This window comes from Gossypium hirsutum, chromosome A07, assembly GCF_007990345.1.
Source record: "Gossypium hirsutum isolate 1008001.06 chromosome A07, Gossypium_hirsutum_v2.1, whole genome shotgun sequence".
Lineage (NCBI taxonomy): Eukaryota > Viridiplantae > Streptophyta > Magnoliopsida > Malvales > Malvaceae > Gossypium > Gossypium hirsutum.
The window spans coordinates 72,475,966-72,488,566 of record NC_053430.1 but is presented as its reverse complement, the minus strand read 5'-3'; positions in this window follow the sequence as shown (position 1 = coordinate 72,488,566).

Below are 12,601 nucleotides of genomic sequence, written 5' to 3'. Positions count from 1 at the left end.
AAAACCCCTCCTCTCATTCTCAACGAGAAGTCTCTCATTTTGATTCCTTCTTGTATTCCTCCTTTTGTAATAAAAGTGAAAAAACAAGTGAGAAAGAATTTGAAAGAAAAAAAGAAACAAAAGAAAAAGAGTGTGAAAGAAAGCAAAAAGAGAATAAGAAAAAGAAAAATGAAATTGAAAAAGAAAAAGAGAAGGAAAAAGAGATTGAGATCGAGATCGAGAGTGAAAAAGAATGTGAGAAGAAAAAGCAAATTGAAATAAAAATTGAGAGTGAGTCTTCGGAAGGGACGAGTGAAAAAGAAAGAGAGTTTAAAAATGAGTTAGAAAAGGAAACAAACAAGAAAGATGATAATGAGCAAGGACAAGTTAGGAATGTTTCAACTAACCCACATGTGAGTTGTCCTTGTGCTGTTTCTCATTTTTAGGTTTCTGAAGAATCATGTGACAAGTTCCCACTGCAATACTTCCTTGATGTGGGACGCTTTCATTTGATTGAAAAAGGTAAGGTCGATGACTTAGTTTTTAAAAGATCGCCTATTTTTGACATGTTTAATTGCTATCCTTTGTTTGTGGTTGATAAACTCGTTCTAAGTGAAAGTATGAGGAATTGTTCTTTAGATTTGTTTTGTGATGGAAAACCTGTTGATGTTGTTCGACTAGATCGACAAACATGAAATATAATCTTGCATGATAATGGGTTTTCACGAAAAGCGTTTAAGTTGTTTGATTGTGGTGATTATGTGAATCCTTTCATGCCTTTCGTTACATCTTTGAATTTGTGCAAATCTGTACTATTGAACGTAAAGAGTTTTGATTATTTGATTCTGTATATGTACAATTCCTTTTGGATCGGCCTGTTTGATTTGATGACAAAAATGCAACCTTTACTACATTTTGGATTATGCAAACAAACTCGTGTGTTCAAACCTGGAATTTGTTATTTTGGTTCGATATGTAGGGAACTGAAGCATCCTAAATTTTGTGCGAATAATTTATGTTTACTTGATGCTTGGACTATGACTAAGGAAATGAAATTTAAAGATTTTGATTATAACTTAAAATCGTTCCTTGATCATTTTATGTGGCTGTATGTGAAATTCAAGTTTCCTCTCAAAAAGGTTTCTCAAGGATCGTGTGATGAGCTTCGACTTCAATACCTTTCTAAAAAAAGAAGGTTTGTCATGACTGGAAAAGGTAAAACTAATCCTTGTTTCCATGATCCTAGTGTTAAACAAGGTATGGATTCTGAAATCTCTAATATATCCTTGTTCAATTTGATTGATGAAGAAAGCATTGCCGAAGAAGATATAAATGCTTTGGTTAATAAACGAATGGTTCTTGGTATATGTGATATTGTTGAGTTTGATGACTATTTGTTGTCCAAATTGCATTGTTTAAGTAAACAAAACCATGAAATCAATCTAACTTTTCTATTATTTGTTTATGATAGACATTTGCAATTTTTGAACTGTTGTACGAATTCCTGTTGTAGTCACCATGCTTTGCGAATACAGTGTGAGATGGCCAAGCGAATTAAGGACATTATGTTCCTAGCCCCATTGTTTGTTAAGTTCCTAAGTTGCAAAGGAACATGTTCGTTTGATTTCGAGAATGTGTTATTGAATTTTTCTTTTTGTAGTTGTCATGCATGTTTTAAACACATGTTAATTAGCTATCACGACTGTTTGGACAAATTCGTGACATTTGATTGCATGTTTTTTGACTTATTTGAAACAAGAAATGAGGCGACATTTGACAAAGAGCTACAAAAAGCAATTAACTTCATTTGTGCAAAAACGCACAAGTAGACATCCCTGTTTCAAAATTAATCGGTGACTCGACTTGAGGACAAGTTGCTTTGAAGAAGGGGGGAATGATGTGAGCACACCCGGGGCAACCTCGAACGCAAACCAAGATCTATTCGAGCTTCTAAAAGGCCCCATGACTGGAGCTCGAACCAAGAAAATTCAAGACGCTTTATCAGCCTTGGTGTTGTGCATTTGGGATGACAACAAGGTCCATGATGTTAGAGGAGCTAAGGACAACGCCTTGAAGACTCAATGCATTCTTTTGCAATCCGATCTCAGCTTCTTTCCAGCTCCCCATGCGCCATTTAGCTCCAATCAGCTCACTTGAGCTTGATTTAGTTCGCTTGAGCTTGAATTTAGCTCATTTCAGCTCATTTCTTCTTCATTTTAATAAACTAAGTTTCGATTTTGTTTTTAACTAAGTTTGCTACAGTTCATGTCGAATTCCCTAGCTCAACTTAGCTCACTAAGTGCTTTTGACTATTTGAGCTAGCCGAATTTAATAGTTGACTTATAATTAATATGTCTGAATTTAGTTATTATCATTAAGTTGTTTAGTTAATATTCTTAATTATGATTATATGAATAATTATTTTATTTAATTATGTAGGTTAGCCGAATGTGGAGGTTCATTCATGACAAGGTGCATGTATGGGAATGTTCATTGAACGGGAAGATACATGCATGTTTCGGTTCAATGTTTGGAAGCCTTACATTCATGTACATGGAGGGTTAATGAATATTGAAAGATACATCTTCCTTGGACGGTACACATGCATGAATGGAGAACAATTAATGCAAGTGCATGTATGGCTAGGTTCAAGCCTCCTTCCAAGTTCCATGTACAGCCGATGCATGTGGGAGGACCCTTGGAGTTTTCTAAGCACCTATTCGGCCAGGAGACACCTCTTGGAAGTTTCATGCACACCTTGACCGAACCTAGACAACCCTTTGAGCTCCCAAAGGTGCACATTCATTCAAGTGATTAAAGCTCATACATGAAGCTATCCAAACACATCCCCATGAGCCGAATCAAGACTAGTTACTTAATATTTTCATTCTAGAACATTCTAGTTAATTCATAACCGAATTCGCTTAGTCTTTAAGCTAGCTAGTTTGTCCATTCGGTTACTACATGATTGCTTATAAATAGTTTGTTGATTTCATTGTAAAAGGACTTTTTTGCCAATTTGTTAATGAACATTGTTCTTGTGAGATTGCTTCCTCTCATATCTCGTACAAGTTTCAAAAGACTTTCTACCTTGTGCTAATGGCGTCAATCATCCTTGTTTGAACTTATCACCAATCTTGGTGTGGTGTTCACCTATCCTTCCATTCATCCTTGCCACCTTAACAATATAGGAACCAGGGTGACACTTTTTAGTGTTGAATCATTCCTGACGTTAAGTTTGTTTTCCATCCCCATCTTTCAAATTTCTTTCTTGTTATCACCAAACCGAGCCTTCTATCCTTCATCCATCTTTGCTACCCTTAACTGAACCTATTCCAAATTCTACACATCTTGAAACCTTCCGCTTATCCTATTCTATTTTTTTTACTTCTATTACTAAAAATTCAAGGCACGAACAACTCTCTCGACTACGATCAGGCAACTAAGTGAATTTGACTCAACTACCTGGGCTAGATCACATCACACGCTTAGGTACATGGATTATAAGAGTTCATTCATGAACGAATTTATGTATGGTGGACTGGCTATTGGTGATCCCTAAGCAACCTTTTGGGCAAGAGTTAAATTCCTCAAGGTGACCGAATGCATGAAGGAGCCATTAATGCATGTATATGCATGGCTTAATACATCGTATGGAAGGATGCATTCACAACTAATGTTCAATGGATGACATTTGAAGGAATTCATGTATTGGGGACGTTCATGCAAGTGAGGGCTATTTTATGTACATGTATGTGAAGATTCATTGACCATAATTAATGAAGAACATACATGGGGACGTTTTATACATGTTCCATGCATATCCAAGATGCCCATTCAAGTATTCAAGGTACATTAAAGCCTCATTCGGCCAAGGGAGATGTAGGAGTATTAAAGGGCTGCACATTCATGGCATTATGGCTATTCCTCAAGGCTAAGTATGCATGAATGCATCAAGTGAAGCAACATGATGGTTCGGCCAATTCATGCACCATCTCCAAGCATGAACCAAATTTTAATGCTTTTGTGTGAACATGTTAAATACAAATGTGAACAGAATTTAAGTTAGTGTGAACATCATATATTTCGAATATCAATAAGCATCTTAGGCTTATAAATAGTTTTCTCATTTCATGTATGAGGGACTTTTTGCCAAATTATTGAATGAACATTGTTCTTGTGAGGTTAGTTTCCTCTCCAATTTCGTTCGAGTCTCGAGTGACTTATCTAGCTCGCTAGTGGTGTCAACCCGAACTTGTTTTTGAACTTATCACCAAGCATTGGTGTGGCGTTCAACTATCCCTCTACCATCCATTTAACCACCTTAAACAATATAGGAACCCGGGTGACACTTTTTAGTGTTGAATTGCTCCTGACGTTTAAGTCTGTTTATCCATTTCCATCTTCCTTCTTTATTTATCCTATTATCTTAAAACTGAGCCATCCTCATATCTTCCAACTTTGTTTCTATCTAGCCGAACCTACTATATTATACCTAACCCGCTTTAAACCTATTTCATTAATATTTACCCTCTTAAGCTGTTACAAACAAACTGATAATTTTGTGAACGACTCTTCTAGTCGACGATCGGGCAACAACGTGAATTCGACTCCATCACTCGAGCCAAATCACATCAGTTTTGAGTTTCTTTGTTTCCATACTTATATTTCATATTTTAATCCCTATCTTTGAACCCATTGAATAGCTTTCGCCTTATTTACTTAAAAACATCCTTTTAAACAAACCGAACGATACTTCTTCTTAGACGATCGGGCATTTCACATACGACTCGACTCATCCTAAGGTGGATTGTATCAGCAAACAAACACTCACCTTTTGAAATTGTCTATGGTTTTAATACCTTGACTCCATTAGATTTAGTTCCTTTGCCTGATGATTAGCTAATTCACGTAGATGCTAAGAGGAAGGTTGGGTACGTGAAGCAGCTAAATCAAAAAGTGAGGGCCAATATTGAGGCTAGAACCAAAAATTACATGCATAAGGCCAATAAGGGATGAAAATGTGTTGTGTTTGAACCCAAAGACTGGGTTTGGGTTCACATGAGGAAAGAACGTTTCCTAGCTCAACGAAGGTCAAAGTTATTACCAAGAGTAGATGGTCCATTCCAATTGCTGGAATGGATTAATGATAACTCTTTCAAGCTCGACCTTCCAGGTGAGTATAACATCAACACAAGTTTGAACGTATCTGATTTATCTCCCTATGATGTAGGGGATGATTTGAGGAAAAATCGCTTCAAAGAGAGGGGATGATACAGCCAAGAACTGAGACTCACCAAGAGCTAACAAGGAACCATTGGAGCTGTCCTTAGGGCCTATAACTCGAGCTCAAGCCAAGAGCTTCAAGGAGGTTGTTTCGGCTCTAGTTGATCAAGTGTGGGGCGAAACTATTGCGAGGCATATCGAACGCTCTTGGACAAGTTCCCTAAGCATGCCTTGCAACCTCCTACGAGCTGATCTATCTCATTCCTAGCTCATTAACCTCAATTCTATCTCTTTTAATTTATGCATTTTTAGTTGCTGGAATAAGTAATTAATGCATTTAGTTAATTGAGTTAATTTAGCTCAAGTTAATAAATATGTTATAATCTGAACATGTTAAATGTGTCTTAGTTTAATACATGTTTAATAGTCATTTTTAATGTGTCTAAGTTTGAGACAAATTAATTACATGATTCAATTAATTTGTCTTAGCCGCATTTAAGTTATCATAGCAGCCAAATTTAATTTGTCTTAGCTAGCTTTAAACTTGTTTCAACCACATGCATGGACGGTTTGAATATGGGTAAGTTGATGATTTCTCTTCTCCAAGCATCCCTTCGTGAACACTAAGAGCCAAAGGTGAGCTACTGTTTCCTCTTTTCCAAATTGCCCCATCGTGGACATCAACAGCCCAAGTGCTTTCACACTTGCTGAAAGTTCCTTTCACATTTATTGTCCATTTGGTTTTGAGCATTCACACACAAAGGCTACTTCAATTTGATTGTTCACACTTAAAGGCCATTGAAGTGCCCAAGCTGACATGTAAGAGCTCAAGACTAATCAACTCATCAAGGTAGTTCATTAAATCATGTACACACCTTTTAGTTGAACCTAAGCAAGTCCATTTAGCTCATCATGACTTCAGTTAAGCCAAGTTGACCTTGGAAGATTCAAGGGACGTTCTAGGAAGCATAATTGAAATTTCAGCTCAAAAAGCTAAACACAAGTTGTCCATTTAGCTAGTTAAGTGTCCATTCGGCTAGCCCATGTATTGAGTTATAAATATGAAGCTCATTAGTTGAAATTCAGACTTTTGATACTTAGATGAATATTGTTACCTTTGTGAGTTTAATTCAACTCTCAATTCTCGTTTAAGACTCAAGCGACTTATCTAGCTTGCTAGTGTCGTCTACCTTGATTTTTTATGAATTTATCACTCATCGAGTGTGGCGATCAACCCACCATACCTATGGTTCCTATCTTTTAATAGAGAACTGGTTAAGGTTCATTCTATCACTTTTCCATCAACTTAAGTGTCTTATAAGTCTCGAGTCAATACTCACTTATATTATTGGTTCATTCTTGACCTTAAGCTTACTTAACCATTTCAACTATCAACTTCACTTTGTTTCAATACCTAACCGAACCATTATCCATCATCACCCTAAACCCTTTTGAACCCTTTGTTAAACACCTTTACTTAATCAATTACACTAAGAATGATACTTCTCAATTTTCAATGATCGGGCACATTAATGACTCAAACACTGCATGATACGATCCGCCTCGAATGATGAGTCTAGTCGTATTTACATTGCCCAATCGTCTACTAGAAAGTATGGTTCAATTAGATGGATATCTAACTAAATCAATGAAATAGGCTCAACTGGGATTAAAAGATCAAAAATAAAATGGCTAATTTGGAAAGGGAAAATATTTGGTTATAAAATAAGTGGTAAAGTTGATTATGTTTTGGATATGGTAAAAAGATAGAAAGAAATGGTTCAAGAAGCAAGACTAATTAGTGTCAACCCAATACTTATATGCTTTTAAAAAGGTTTGTAAATTCGGTCAAAACCTTGACCCACTATCAAGAAAGATAGGAACCTCGGTATAGAGTTCAAATGCCACACTTGCTGATGTGATTCAGCTTGGGTGATTGAGTCGAGTTCATGTAGTTTGCCCGATTGTCTACGAGAAGAGTCATTCACAAATTATCGATTTGTTTAAAATGGCTTAGAAGGATGAATGTTAATGGAATGGGGTTCAAAAGTGTCTATTTGGATGAGCTAGGTTCGGCTAAAAGAAATAAAGGTAGAAAGTATTTGGATGGCTCGGTTTAAGTGAAAATTTTGGTAAAGAAATAATATAGGGATGGAAAAATGGACTTAAACTTTAGGGGCAATTCAACACTATGAAGAGTGTCACACCGGTTCCTATATTGTTTAAGGTGATAAAGATGGATAGTAGAAGGATAGTTGAATGCCACACCAATGCTTGGTGATAAGTTCAGAAACAAGTTCGGGTTGACGCCACTAGCAAGCTAGATAAGTCACTCGAGACTCGTACAAAATTAGAGAGAAAATTAACCTCGGAAGAACAAATGTTCATTCAAATAAAATGGCAAAATGTCCTTTACATCAGAAATTTGTAAATTATTTATATCGTAATATGGGCTAGCCGAATTGACAAAATGACTAGCTTAAGAACTAAGTAATTCGGCTATAAATGTGCTAGAATAATCTAGAAATATTAATTGATAAACTAAGTCTATATTCGGCTGAATGTAACTCTAATGGGCAGCTTCATGATTAAGGAAAATCAACTTGAAGGGTGATGAATGTATGGCAACTCAATGGCTTGTCTAAATTCAGTTATGGGATGAATGGGGCATTCAATAAGTGCCTCTTGGCCGAATAGACACCTAGGGAAGTCAATTGATCAGCAAACAATTCATGTAGCAAGATGTTAATGCATCCTCCCATTCATTGTAACTTGCTGTCCATGCATCTACGTTAAATTTCATTGATGAATTTAACTTGGGAATTAATTAGGTAGCTACTCCTTGGCTGAAAAGGTGTTTAGGGAATCCAACAATCAGTTCAAAATGCATGTAACAAGTCATTCATGAATCCTTCTTGGCCTTGAACCTAAACGTACATGAATCTTTCCAAACATTGAACCAAGCCGTGCATGTACCTAGCTTTAAATGCTCTTTCACATTCGGCTGCACCTACAAATTCATGAACACATTAAATCAAATACATATTCAGCTGAAAATAACTAAAACAACAACTAGACAACTTAAATAAAAAATTAAACTAAATTGGAGATAATTAATTTTAGATTAGCTAACACATTAAATTCGGCTAGCTCAAATAAATGAAAACAATTTTAATGAGCTGATTTGAGCTAGGAAATTCATCTATGAGCTGTAATAAATAAAATAAAAAAAAATAAACATTTAATTTATTTAATGATTAAAAGATGAGCAGAAATGACACTGAATTGACCTCAAACGAGATGAAATAAGCTAAGTGAGCTGATTGGAGCTGAGTTGAGCTCAGGGAGCTAGGGAGGAGCTAAATTTGGCTTCCACAAGAGTGCAAGGGTTCTTTAGCGAGCTAGTCCGAACTTCCTCATTGACATGGAGCATTGATTCATCCCAAAGTCGGGCAAATAAAGCTGAAATAGCTTCTTGAAATTGCCTAGCTCGTGCTCGGGTCATTGGACCTTTTGGAAGGTTGATGGGGTCTTGGTTCAAAGTTGTTGAACCCCCGGGCATGCTTACATCATTCCTCTTTCTTCAAATCGACTTGTCCTCAAGTCGAGTCATTTGTTCACTTGGAAACATGGATTCCTACTCGGACCTTCTTGGACAAATGGGGTGAATGGTTTCTCGCAAGTCCTTTTGGAATGGCCCTTCATACTTGGCAACAAAGAAGACATAAGACTTACAATCAAGTTAAAATCAACAGGCCATACAAACTTATCAACAACACAATCATCAATCAAAGAATGGTAATTATCAATAAAAAATACAGTACCTTTTCAAAATTCAGATCATGAGCTAAGTCATCAATTAGATTCGAAGGGAGTGGCTTAAGGAATAAAGAATTCCCAGCTTGCTTATCGTTGGGACTAGGGAGATGAAAATCAATTTTACCTTTTTCAACCAATGTAAACCTTCTTTCGACAAAAAGGTATTGAAGTTGAAGCTGATCACACGATCCTTGAGAAACCTGAAATGAAGGGTAAACACAAAGACAATTCTCACTTTTCAAAGTGTCTCCTTCACAAAAATGATAGAGGGTAGTGTCTCCATAGTTGGTGAACTTGAAGGGACATGCTAAAATGATATTCACCAATTCAGCGTATGTACTGATACCAGGATCAAAAGCATGAATTGATCTTACCTTTTCGAGATGAAACAATAATTTCATGTACAGCCACGTAAAATGAACAAGGAATAATTTTAAGTTATAATCAAAATTTTCAAGTTTTGTTTCCTTAGTTAAAGGCCAAGTGACAAATAAATTGTTTGCACAAAATTTAGGATACTTGAGTTTCCCACATATCAAACCAAAATAACAAATTCTAGGTTTGAGCACACGAGTTTGATTACTTATTCCAACGTGTAGCAAAGGTTTCATTTTTGTCATTAATTCAAACTTGCCGAACCAAAAAGATTTGTGCAGACACAGAATTAAATAATCAAGTCTCATTACATTCATCAGAACAGATGTGCAAAAATTCAAGGATTTCACACAAGGCATTAAATAATTCGAATAATCATCACGATCAACCAACATAAATGTTTGTCGTGAAACCCGTTATCATGCAAGATTATATTTCGTGTTTGTTGATCTAGTCGAATAACATCAATAGGTTTTTCGTCGCAAAACAAATCTAGAGAACAACTCCTCATACTTCCACTTAGAACGAGTTTATCAACAACAAACAAAGGATAGCAATTAACCATGTCAAAAATAGGAGATCTTTTAAAAACTAAGTCATCAAAAATTTTATTGAAAATTTTCAAACTTGTTTGCCGTGGCTCGGTTGCTAAAGATTCCTTACCTTTAAGCACTTGTGGTTGGATTCCACCATCGACCTATGGAAGCGTCTCACATCAGGGAAGTATTGCAGTTGGAACTTGTCACATGATTCTTCAGAAACCTAAAAATGAGAGAAACAACATAAAGACAACTCATATGTGGTTTAGTTGAAACAACACTCACTTTTTCTCGTTCTCGCTCATCTCTTCCACTCGTTTCTTTTTGTAGCTCACGTTCTCTTTCAACAACACTCACTTCTTGCTCATTTTTCTTTCTTTCTTCATACTCAATTTTTTTTCAATTTTATTTTCTTGATCAAATTCTTTTTCTTTTTTAATTTCATTTTTCTTTTTCTTACTTTCTTTTTGCTCTCTTTCATTTCTTTTTTTCTTTCAAATTCTTTCTCACATGCTTTTTTGATGCTATTACAAGAGGAAGAATACAAGAAGAAATCAGAATGAGAGACTTTTCATTGAGAATGAGAGGAGGGGTCTTCATACAGATGACGATCATCTCTTTGAGATTAATTTTTCATGGATGAATAACTTGGTGTACACGAAGATTGACTTATGCTTTCTTGTTTGCCACCATAATAGGCTTCAAACTCAAAACTTGTTTGATTTCGTCACGAATTCCTTGATGAAAAAGAACCACGATATAGGTCTCTTCCCAAATAGTCATTGGACAATTATTTTCTTGATAGTCTTGAATCTGTCCCTCGACTTGATGAACTTTGCTCCCGTTGGGCTCTTGCTCAATGATCTCGCTTTTCTTGGATAAGCTTGATTTTTTGGTCGAGCATGCACTCCATCTCTTTCAACAAATAATGAAATTCAAATTCTAAAAATTCTTCTCGCAACATGATTTAGAAAAAAATGATTAAAATAGAAAGATGAAGTATTCACCACAAACCTCACTATTTCACTCGGAAAAAAAAAATTAATGATTTTGCACTCGCGCTCATGTTTGCACTTGTTTTAAGGCTTTTTCTCCTCTCGAATGCACTCACACACTCTTTTCCTTTTACCACTCAAACTCTCTCTGTGGTTTCGTATGTCATCTCTTTGGGCTTATTTACTGCTTAGAGGGTCGATTTCAATTTGGTTACAAGGGATATATTGTAGTAGGTGTGTAATGATACGAACTCATCTCTGAATGATTCGAGTCTTAATGTTGCCCGATCAAGAATTTGAGTAAATTTGAACGACTTGGCAAAATTAGACCTAAAATGATGAAAGATAGGCTCAAATGGAATAGTTTGAAATGGTTATGGAAGCAAAGAATGGGATTCAACTAAGGCTTAAAAAGTGAACCAACACAATTGGACGCGTTGACCCAAAATTTACACAAGCACTTGGGTTTTAAAATGGTTGAAAGATAAGATAATTTAATAACTAACCTCGACCCATTATCAATGGTTGATAAGAACCTTGGTATAAATGAACCTTGACCCTCTATCAATGGATGATAGGAACCGAAGGTATATAAACGCTACACTTTAGAAGTGATAAGTTCGGTAACAAGGAAAGGATAGACGCCACAAGCTAAACGTGATAAGTCAAATCAATTCCAAAAGGACAAAGAGAATCGGATAACTCATAATTCAAATATATTTCAAATATTCAGCAAAAAGATATTCTTCAAAAGGCTGATTACACACATATTTATTGATGTGATCCGGCTCAGGTGGTTGAGTCGAATTCACGTAGTTGCCCGATCGTAGACGAGAAGAGTCGTTCGTGCCTCAGTTTTGGAAGTAGAAGTGAATGGATAGGTTTGACTAAGTGGAAGGTTTCAATAGATGTAATAATAGTGATAGGTTCGGCTAAGGATAGAAAAGATGGTTGTTGGAAAGGTGGTTTGATTTTGGTAATGAAAGAAAGAAATTTGGGAAAGTGGGGATGGATTAACGAACTTAACGTCAGGAATGATTCAACACTAAAAAGTGTCACCCCGGTTCCTATATTGTTAAGGTGAAAGGATGGATAGAAGGATAGGTGAACGCCACACCAAGAATGGTGATAAGTTCAAACAAGGTCGATTGATGCCACTAGCACAAACTAGATAAGTCTTTCGAAACTTGTACAAGATATGAGAGGAAGCAACCTCACAAGAACAATATTCATTCAATAATTTGGCAAAAAGTCCTTTTACAAAGAAATAAACAAACTATTTATAGCTTAACAAGTGATAGCTGAATGGTCAAGTTATCTAGCTTAAAGGCTAAGTAATTTAGCTAAGAATGCACTAGAATATTCTAGAATAAATCATTAAAGGGTTAAGTCCACATTCAGCTGATTGGAACTTCAATGGGCAGCTTCATGGTTAAACAAAATTGACTTGACTGAATGTGAATGAATGGCAGCTCAATAGCTTGTCTAAATTCATCCATGGATTGATTGGAGCATTAAAGAAGTGTCTTTTGGCCGAATAGACACCTAGGGAAGTTATTTGGGTAGCAAACGATTCATGTATCAAGAACTAGATGCATTCTCCCATTCGTTGTAGCTTGCTGTCCATGCATCTTCTTTTAGGCTTTATTCATGAATTGAATTTAGAAA